This window comes from Phyllobates terribilis, unplaced genomic scaffold (assembly GCF_046119375.1).
Source record: "Phyllobates terribilis strain yellow unplaced genomic scaffold, ASM4611937v1 Scaffold_766__1_contigs__length_700159, whole genome shotgun sequence".
NCBI lineage: Eukaryota > Metazoa > Chordata > Amphibia > Anura > Dendrobatidae > Phyllobates > Phyllobates terribilis.
Window position 1 is genome coordinate 433,969 of NW_027363526.1, and position 10,514 is coordinate 444,482.

The following is a 10,514-nucleotide window of genomic DNA, read 5'->3' on the forward strand; positions in this document are numbered from 1 at the left end:
AGTATCCCGCTCTTCAAGTCCCTCTCTGCGCGACGTACTGCAGCCTGCGGTACTGTCCGCAAAAATTAGAAAGGCCTCCCAAAGACGCTAATTGGGCAGCTGCTCAGAAGGGGTGAGAGCAGAGCCCAATGTAGCGACCACCTGCTGATGGTCAAGTACAAGGACAAGAGGGATGTCCTTTTGTTGACCACCATACATGGTGATGGCAGCACCCTCAGCTCTGTAAGAGGTTCCACTACACAGGTCGCCAAACCAGACTGTGTAGTGGGGTACAAGTACATGGGGGGAGTTGATCTTTCAGAAAGGCCAAGGTATGGTATAAGAAGCTGGCCGTGCACATTGTACAGATGGCAATGCACAACGCTTTCCTTCTGTCACAATGTGCAGGCCAGACTTCTACGTCGTACCTTCACTTCCAGGAGACTGTTATCAAGGCCCTGATATTTGGCAGCGGTGACAGAGCAGGCCCTAGTAGTTCCGGAATTGAAGGACTGAGAATTGTACCAGGCCAGCATTTCCCAGGGCAGATCCCTCACAGCGGAAAAAAAGGAAAGTCACAAAAGAGGAGCCGAGTGTGTTATAAAAGTGGAATACGCAAGGACACCCATTTATCAATGTGACAACTGCCCTGACAAACCTGGCCTGTGTATGAAAGACTGCTTCAAAAGGTACCATACTTCGATGGACTATTAAATTAATTTCTGACGTATGAGAACCTGACAAACACTACACAACTGACGTAGTGTTCGTCAGGTTGTCATACATCAGTTGTGTAGTGTTCATCAGGTTGTCCTACACAACTGATGTATAACACTACTGTTAGGTGTCGGTCTGGTGCTGGATTCGAAATGGGTCCAGGACCTTCTATGGTCTCCCATTTCAGTCCAGCCAAGGCTGATGCTGCTCAGAATCACCGTCAGCCCCAACGCCTAGCTGGTCCGCGAGCACTGTTTATCTCCCAGGTAGTTGTGCCTAGCAATGTTAAGCATAGGTTGCAGAAGGAGACAGGGCTTGTGGAATCTAAGTCCAGGATTTGCCGAACTGAGCATGTCCGTGACCTGGCGGATCATGATTGGTGGGTTGGCACTCACCTGACCCGGTGACCTGCCACCGACTGATTGGTCCACGGGTAACATCACCAATGGCGCGTGGGTAAGGGCTTAGTCTTTAAAAGGCCCCCCCACAAACATGGCGCAGCGCTCAGATCATTTTGCAAGTGTTGTTTGTGTGGACGAGTGTATTCCACGTGCTCTCTAGCTGCTCTCTCCGTGACCTGCCGATGCCAGAGTTAGCTTGGCTAATTAGCGTAGGTCACTCAGGCAGGCTTAGATTTGCTTAGGCAGGTAGCTACGTCTAGCAGCCTGGCTCAGCCAAAGGAGTCTCCTAATACCTCGAGCAGCCTGCAGACACCCTGTCCACGGCTATCGCCTGTCAGCCACGTGGAGTAGTAACCTTCTGTCAGGTGGCACGCCGGCTGGAGGCACGTGTACCCGTCGCGTAGTCACACACGCATCTAGCGCCAATCCCTAGAGCGTAGCGCCTGTATCGAAGATAGGGCTACTGCTTTCCCTCCAGTCGCACGTCTCCCTGCAGGTCTTGGAGATTGTGTGAACCGCTGAAGCCCGCTCCGTGTGCATTAACACGGAGTGGTTCTTCAGTTAAGTAGGTGCTATCCCGGTCACTCTTCTCCCGTGCAGTTAACGGAGATAGAGCGAACCGCTATACCCGTTCATGTGTGCGGTAACACGGAAGGGTTTAACATTTAAGTTGGTTGCGTACCTTTCCACCCGGAAAGTGTTCGGCAGCAGTCCTCCAGGCTGCATCGCGGACCCCGAGGTCGGTTGCGTTCCATTTTAATAAAGTTGTCTGCAACCGCCCTCCTAACAACTACATTATAAAATTCAAAAATCAACTACCACTACCAAAAAGGGGGCACTTGTTGGGCATTTCCACTGTTTAGGCACATCAGGGGTTCTGAGAACGTGACATCACGCCCACAGACCATTCCATCAAAGTCTGCGTTCAAAAGCGTCACTCCTTCCCTTCCGAGCCCTGACATGCGCCCAAACAGTAGTTTTCTCCAACACATGGGGTATCTGCATACTTAGGAGAAATTGCACAACAACTTATGGGGTGCAATTTCTCCTGGTACCCTTGTGAAAATACAAAAATTGGGGTCTAAAATAAAATGTTAGTGAAAAAAAGTTAAATGTCCATTTATTCCTTTCACGTTCAATTAATTGGTGTGAAGCACCTGAAGGGTTAATAAAGTTCTTGAATGTGGTTTTGAGCACTTTGAGGGGTGCAGTTTTTAGAATGGTGTCACTTTTGGGTATTTTATGTCATATAGACCCCTCAAAGTGACTTCAAATGTGATGTGGTCCCTAAAAAAATTGTTTTTGTAAATTTTGTTGTAAAAATGAGAAATCGCTGGTCAACTTTTAACCCTTATAGCTCCCTAACAAAAAAAAAATGTTGGTTCCAAAATTGTGCTGATGTAAAGTAGACATGTGGGAAATGTTATTTATTGCAAAATTTTCAAAATTTTCGCCAAATTTCCATTTTTTTCGCAAATAAACGCAAGTGATATCGAAGAAATTTTACCACAATCATGAAGTACAATATGTCACAAAAAAACAATCTCAGAATCAGGGGGATCCGTTGAAGCGTTCCAGAGTAATTACCTCATAAAGTGACAGTGGTCAGAATTGTAAAAATTGGCCTGGTCATTAACGTGCAAACCACCTTGGGTTGTAAAGGGGTTAAAGGGAATCTGTCAGCAGGTTTTTGCTATGTAATCTGAGGACAGCAGGAGATAGCGGCTGAATCACAGAATTCAGAGATGTGTCACTTGTCAAAGTGCGTGCGGTGTTGCTTAGTAATTGTCAAGGATTTATCAAGAAGAGATTAACATTGCCGGACAACACTAGTCCAGCAACGCCCCCTGCTGTGATAAGCAGCACACCGTCTATGGACTTTGTACATGGAGAGCCTGGTGTGGGTGGGGACAGCTTTCTCAGCTCTGCTTCATTCTAAATCTAAAAGCTCTGATTGGGTCAGAACTGCTGCACCCAGTAATCTAAGTGATACATTGTTGGATTCAGCTTCTATTTGTCTACATTACGCTCCTCTCAGATGAGAAGTAAAACCTGCCGACAAATTCCCTTTTAGATTTTATTGCCGGTGTCAAGCTATTATTTATATGTACATTTTATAAAACCTATAAAAAGTTTGGAATCAATAAAATATAAAGTCATAGATTTCATTATACCTTCTGAATGCTCGTAGAGTTGTCCGCTAGGCCCACTTGCACTGCAGATTTAAGAAAAAAAAAGACATTACTACATGCATATAAGAATTATTAACTACAATAAAAAATGGTTCTTTCCTTAAAGGGAACCTGTCACCTGAAAAAAACACAATCAGACTGCAGATATGGGGATAATCTCCAGATTAACCCTGCTCTGAACTTTATTTCTCCCGGCATCCATTGGATTCAGTCACCGCTCTGTGTATAGTGAGAAGTGGCTGCAAACACTCCCCTGCACTGACTTACAGCAGCTCAGCAGTAGGGCCGGCTGTCAATCACTGGCGGGGACGAGGTTACAGCCACCGCACTCTATACAGAGAACGGTGACTGAACCCGCGCCGGCGCCGCCCATGACTGAAACCAGAATGCTAAAAGGAGGAATAAAGATCATTACCTCATGACAGTAGGGGTCTAAGTGCTGGGCAGGTTCAGAACTCTATTAATCTGCAGATTAACCCCATATATGCAGAAAAATAGCTTCTTTCATGTCACAGGTTCCCTTTAAGGAAAGAAAAAGTAATATTACATCAGTTGAGACCCTAGAAAGACCTAGGTGCATTCTGACCATAGGAAGAATCACCAAATACCAAGGTTCAGGAAGAACCAAATAGAGGACAATATACAGTAGGTACGGAAAGTATTCAGACCCCTTTAAATTTTTCACTCTTTGTTTCATTGCAGCCATTTGGTAAATTCTAAAAAGTTCATTTTTTTCTCATTAAAGTGCACTCTGCATTCCATCTTGACTGAAAAAAAAAACAGAAATGTAGAAATTTTTGCAAATTTATTAAACAAGAAAAACTGAAATATCACATGGTCATAACTATTCAGCCCCTTTGCTCGGTATTGAGTAGAAGCACTCTTTTGAGCTAGTACAGTCATGAGTCTTCTTGGGAATGATGCAACAATTTTTTCACACCTGGATTTGGGGATCCTCTGCCATTCTTCCTTTCTCCAGTTCTGTCAGGTTGGATGGTGAACGTTAGTAGACAGCCATTTTCAGGTCTCTCCAGAGATGCTCAATTGGGTTTAGGCCAGAGCTCTGGCTGGACCAGTCAAGAATGGTCACAGAGTTGTTCTGAAGCCACGCCTTTGTCATTATAGCTGTGTGCTTAGGGTCATTGTCTTGTTCGAAGGTGAACCTTCGGCCAAGTCTGAGGTCCAAAGCACTCTGGTAGAGGTATTCATCCAGGATATCTCTGTACTTGGCCACATTCATGTTTCCTTCAATTGCAACCAGTCGTCATGTCCCTGCAGCTGAAAAAGACCCCCATAGCATGATGCTGCCACCACCATGTTTCACTGTTGGGATTGTATTGGGCAGGTGATGAGCAGTGCCTGGTTTTCTCCACACATACCGCTTAGAATTATCACCAAAAAGTTCTATCTTCATCTCATCGGTCCAGAGAATCTTATTTCTCATAGTCTGGAGTCCTTGATGTGTTTTTCAGCAAACTTTATGCAGGCTTTCATATTTCTTGCACTGAGGAGAGGCTTCCATCGGGCCATTCTGCCATAAAGGCCCAACTGGTGGAGGGCTACAGTGATAGTTGACTTTGTGGAACTTTCTCCCATCTCCCTACTGCATCTCTGGAGCTCAGCCACAGTGATCTTGGGGTTCTTCTTTACCTTTCTCACCAAGGCTCTTCTCCCATGATTGCTCTGTTTGGCTGGACGGCCAGGTCTAGGAAGACTTCTGGTGGTCCCAAACTTCTTCCATTTAAAGATTATGGAGGCCACTTTGCTTTTAGGAACCTTGGGTAATGCAGAAATTCATTTGCAACCTTAGCCAGATCTGTGTCTTGCCACAATTCTGTCTCTGAGCTCCTTGGGCAGTTCCTTTGAGCTCATGATTCTCATTTGGTCTGAAATGCACTGTGAGCTGTGAGGTCTTATACAGACAGGTGTGTGCCTTTTCAAATCAAGTCCTATCAGTTTAATTAAACGCAGTTGGACTCCAATGAAGGAGTAGAACCATCTCAAGGAGGATCACAAGGAAATGGACAGCATGTGACTTAAATATGAGTGTCTGAGCAAAGGGTCTGAATACTTATGACCATATGATATTTCAGATATTATTTTTTAATAAATTTGCAAAAATGTCTACATTTCTGTTTTTTTTTCAGTCAAGATGGGGTGCAGAGTGTACTTTAATGAGAAAAAAAATGAACATTTTAGAATTTACCAAATGGCTACAATGAAAAAAAGAGTGACAAATTTAAAGGGGTCTGAATACTTTCCGTACCAGCATCTGTTTGCACTTAGCAGTGAGAGATGTCACCAGTAGCAGAAGAGGAAGGATTGTGAAATCTGGAGACAGATCCACTTTAACCATTCACATACACATACATGAAACCATACATAGCCTCCGGTCCCGGGTCTCATATCGGCAAATCCCCATAGCGCAAAGTGCCTGTGCTAGGGGGATTCATGAGTCTGCAGTCACACAGTGTGACTGCAGACTTATCCATTTTGACCGGACAACCCCTTCAAGATTTAGAACTTCAGGATATATGAGAAAAGAGGACAGCTTCTTGAGTAATAAATTACAAAGAGAAGAAAAAGTAACAGCACTGAAGGGGTTCACTATAAAGGGATGCTCATGTACAGTACCAATAAAAAGTTTGAACACAACAGTTGATGAAATAGTTTACCTTCATTTTATTGGAATGGGCTCATAGGTCGCTTCACGGGTCACTCCCGGTCATGTCTCATTAAAATGGGGGACCCCCCAAAAAAATGACGTGGGGTCCCCCCTTTTTTAATAGCTAGCAAAGGCTAGGCAGACAGCTGGGGGCTGATATTAATAGCTCAGGAAGAGTGCCATGAATATTGGCCCCCTCCCAGGCTAGAAACACCAGCCGTCAGCCGCCTCAGAAATGGCGCATAAATAGAATGCGCCAATTCTGGCACTTAGCCTCGCTCTTCCCACTGCCCTGTAGCGGTGGCAGTGGGGTAATAGGGCTGGGGTTGATGTCAGCTTATAATGCCAGCTGACATCAAGCCCAGGTTAGTAATGGAGCATAGTCAAAGTTAAAAAAAAAACATAAACACCCAGAATAAAGTCCTTTAATTGAAATAAAGACACAATTCTTTATTGTTCTAAATTAAACCATACTTACCATCACGCCCATTCCGACTGAAGCCAACGATCTCCTGCAATAAAAGTAAAATAATAAAGCAACATCATCCTTACCTTTCCATGGTTCCCACGACAGCTTCAGCTCTGCTACATTCACATGACAGGCTGGATCGCTGCAGAAAGCTGCCATCCAGCTTGCCATGCAGCAGACACTGAGAAGAGTAGGCATGCTTGCGCTCCTCAGTGTCTGGCTGTGACGGCATCCAGATGAGCCGAGTTCATGTTCAATGAACTCAGCTCACCTCATGCACGTCACTGACAGCGTGGGAAAATTCTACTGTACTCAGCGCTTCAGAGTGAGAAATTTCCCACGCTGTCAGTGACGTGCATGTCCAATGAACTCAGCTCACCTCATGCAGCGTGGGAGAATTCTCACGCTGAAGCGCTGAGTGCAGGAGAATTTTCCCACGCTGTCAGTGACGTGCATGAGGTGAGCTGAGTTCATTGGACATGACCTCGGCTCATCTTTGTGCCGTTACAGCCAGACACTGAGGAGCGCAAGCATGCCTGCGCTTCTCAGTGTCTGCGTCATGGCAAGCTGGATGGCAGCTTTCGGCTGCGATCCAGCCTGTCATGTGAATGTAGCAGAGCTGAAGCTGTCCTGGGAACCATGGAAAGGTAAGGATGATGTTGCTTTATTATTTTACTTTTATTGCAGGAGATCGTTGGCTTCAGCTGGAATGGGCGTGATGGTAAGTATGGTTTAATTTAGAACAATAAAGAATTGTGTGTTTATTTCAATTAAAGGACTTTATTCTGGGTGTTGTGTTTTTTGAAATACTTTACTAGAAATTCATGGCGGTCATGTCTAATATTGGCGTGACCCCATGAATTTCGGGCTTAGGGCCAGCTGATAATACCAAGCTGGCCCTAACCCCTTTATTACCCAGTGAGCCACCGCACCAGGGCCCTGGATGAGTTGGGTACAGCGCCAGAAGATGACGCTTCTATGAACGCGCCATTTTCCGGGGTGGCTGCGGACTGCAATTTGCAGCGGGGGTGGGGGGGGGCAGAAAGCTTGGGCCTCCCTGCACTGCAGATTCCAGCCCCCAGCTGCCTAGTTGTACCTGGCTGGACACAAAAATAGCGCGAAGCCCCACGTATTTTTTTTTTAATTATTTCATGAAATTCATGAAACAATTAAGAAAAAAAGGGCTTCCCTATATTGTTGTATCCGGCCAGGTAAAAATAGGCAGCTGGTGGTTGGGGGCTGCCCCTTCCTGCCTGCTGTACCTGGCTGGACACAAATATAGTGCGAAGCCCCATGTCAATTTTTAAAAAATTATTTCAGGAAATTCACGAAATAATTTTAAAAAAAAATTGACGTGGGGCTTCGCACTATATTTGTGTTCAGCCAGGTACAACTAGGCAGCTGGGGGCTGGTATCCGCAGAGCAGGGAGGCCCAAGCTTTCTGCACCCCCCCCCCCCCCCCCCGCAGCAAATTGTAGTTCACAGTCACCCCGGAAAATGGCACGTTCATAGAAGCGCCATCTTCTGGCGCTGTACCCAACTCATCCAGGGCCCTGGTGCGGTGGCTCACTGGGTAATAAAGGGTTTAGGGCCAGCTTGGCATTATCAGCTGGCCCTAAGCCCGAAATTCATGGGGTCACGCCATTATTAGACATGACCGCCATGAATTTCTAGTAAAGTATTTAAAAAAAACACAACACTCAGAAAAAAGTCCTTTAATTGAAATAAACACACAATTCTTTATTGTTCTACATTAAGCCATACTTACCATCACGCCCATTCCAGCTGAAGTCAATGATCTCCTGCAATAAAAGAAAAATAATAAAGCAACATCATCCTTACCTTTCCATGGTTCCCACGACAGCTTCAGCTCTGCTACATCGAGATGACAGGCTGGACCGCAGCAGAAAGCTGCCATCCAGCCTGTCATCCCGCAGACACTGAGAAGAGTACGCATGCTTGCGCTCTGCAGTGTCTGGCTGTGACGGCATCCAGATGAGCCGAGGTTATGTCCAATGAACTCAGCTCACCTCATGCACGTCACTGACAGCGTGGGAAAATTCTGCTGCGCTAAGCGCTTCAGCGTGAGAATTCTCTCAAGCTCGCCGCATGCGCAGGAGAATTCTCCCACGCTGTCAGTGACGTGCATGAGGTGAGCTGAGTTCATTGTCGGCTCATCTGGATGCCGTCACAGCCAGAAACTGAGGAGCGCAAGCATACCTGCGCTTCTCAGTGTCTGCGGGATGACAGGCTAGATGGCAGCTTTCTGCTGCGGTCCAGCCCGTCATCTCGATGTAGCAGAGCTGGAGCTATCCTGGGAACCATGGAAAAGTAAGGATGATGTTGCTTTATTATTTTTCTTTTATTGCAGGAGATCGTTGGCTTCAGCTGGAATGGGCGTGATGGTAAGTATGGTTTAATTTAGAACAATAAAGAATTGTGTGTTTATTTCAATTAAAGGACTTTATTCTGGGTGTTTGTGTTTTTTTGTAACTTTGACTATGGGGTTAGCAATGGGGGTGTATTATAGACGCCTCTCCATTACTAACCTGGGCTTGATGTCAGCTGGCATTATAAGCTGACATCAACCCCAGCCCTATTACTCCACTGCCACCGCTACAGGGCAGTGGGAAGAGCGAGGCTATGTGCCAGAATTGGCGCATCCTATGGATGCGACATTTCTGGGGGCGGCTGACGGCTGGTGTTTCTAGCCTGGGAGGGTGCCAATATTCATGGCACCCTTCCTGGGCTATTAATATCAGCCCCCAGCTGTCTGCCTAGCCTTTGCTAGTTATTAACATAGGGGGGACCCCACGTCATTTTTTTGGGGAGGTCCCCCATTTTAATAGCTAGAAAAGGCTAGGTATTCAGCTGGGGGCTGATATTAGTAGCCTGGGAAGCTCCGTGGGTATTACCCCCTTCCCAGACTTCAAACATCTGCCCCAGCCATGTGCTTAACCTCCGCTAGAGCCTAAAATTACGGGGAACCCCACGCCAATTTTTTTTTTAATAAATCCTTTATTTTAACACTAAATGACAAGTACAGTAACCAACACTATCACTGTACTTAGAAACATGTCAGTCACATACATAATATCTATCTAATCTATGTGTGATGGTCTATCTTTCTGTTCTAAATTGTCGGGTACCGCTGCTGAATTGCCGGCCAGCTTTTTTAAAGAGACAGTGCATGAAAACACTATTTTTTTAAATAAATCCTTTACACTAAATGACAAGTACAGTAAGCAACACTGTCACTGTACTTATTATATATGTGACTGACATGTTTCTATCTATCTAATCTATGTGTGAAGCTCTATTCTTTCTGTTCTAAATTGTCGGGTACCGGTGTATGCCGCTGCTGAATTGCCGGCTTTTCATGTTTCACTGTGAGCACTGTTCCCATCGATTTGGGCAACCACCTCCCCCAATACATTCTACATTATTGTTAGTTGTTTTCCTTCATGTAGAATTAACCTACAAGGAAAGAAAGGGTTTATTTTCATTCCGATATTTGTGTCCCATTGACTTGCATTGGTTTCCGGTATCGGAATCGGCGATATCCGATACTTTTTGAGTATCGGCCCGATCCAATCCGATCCGATATTTCCTGATATCGGAAGGTATCACTCAACACTACTCATGAGCGATGACATTACTAAGTTACTGACGTTATCGGTTGTGAGACATAACCGGGAGTGACCTATGAAGCATGGTTCTCAAAACGACGCTCCATAGCTTGCTGTACAGAATCGTTAGATGTCGTGGGAACCCCAATGGGTCACGTCGCAGGTGCAGAGATTGTAATTTAAAAATAAATTGGCGAATGAGCGAGAGTTTCTTCCTTTTATTTATTTAACTTTCCTTTTATGTCTTTCAGGTTCCCATTTTTGGACTTCTTCTGATTGGCTGGATTATGTTGGATCTTCATGGTTTTTTTTTTGCTTTTTAATAAATAGGTGAACGAGGTGTGGGGGAGTGTTCTTTAAAATAAACTATGTTTTCCTGTGTGTGTGTGTGTTTTTGTTTTTTTTTATTACTGGGTTAGTAATGGGGATGTCTGATACACACCACTCCATTACTAACCCTTG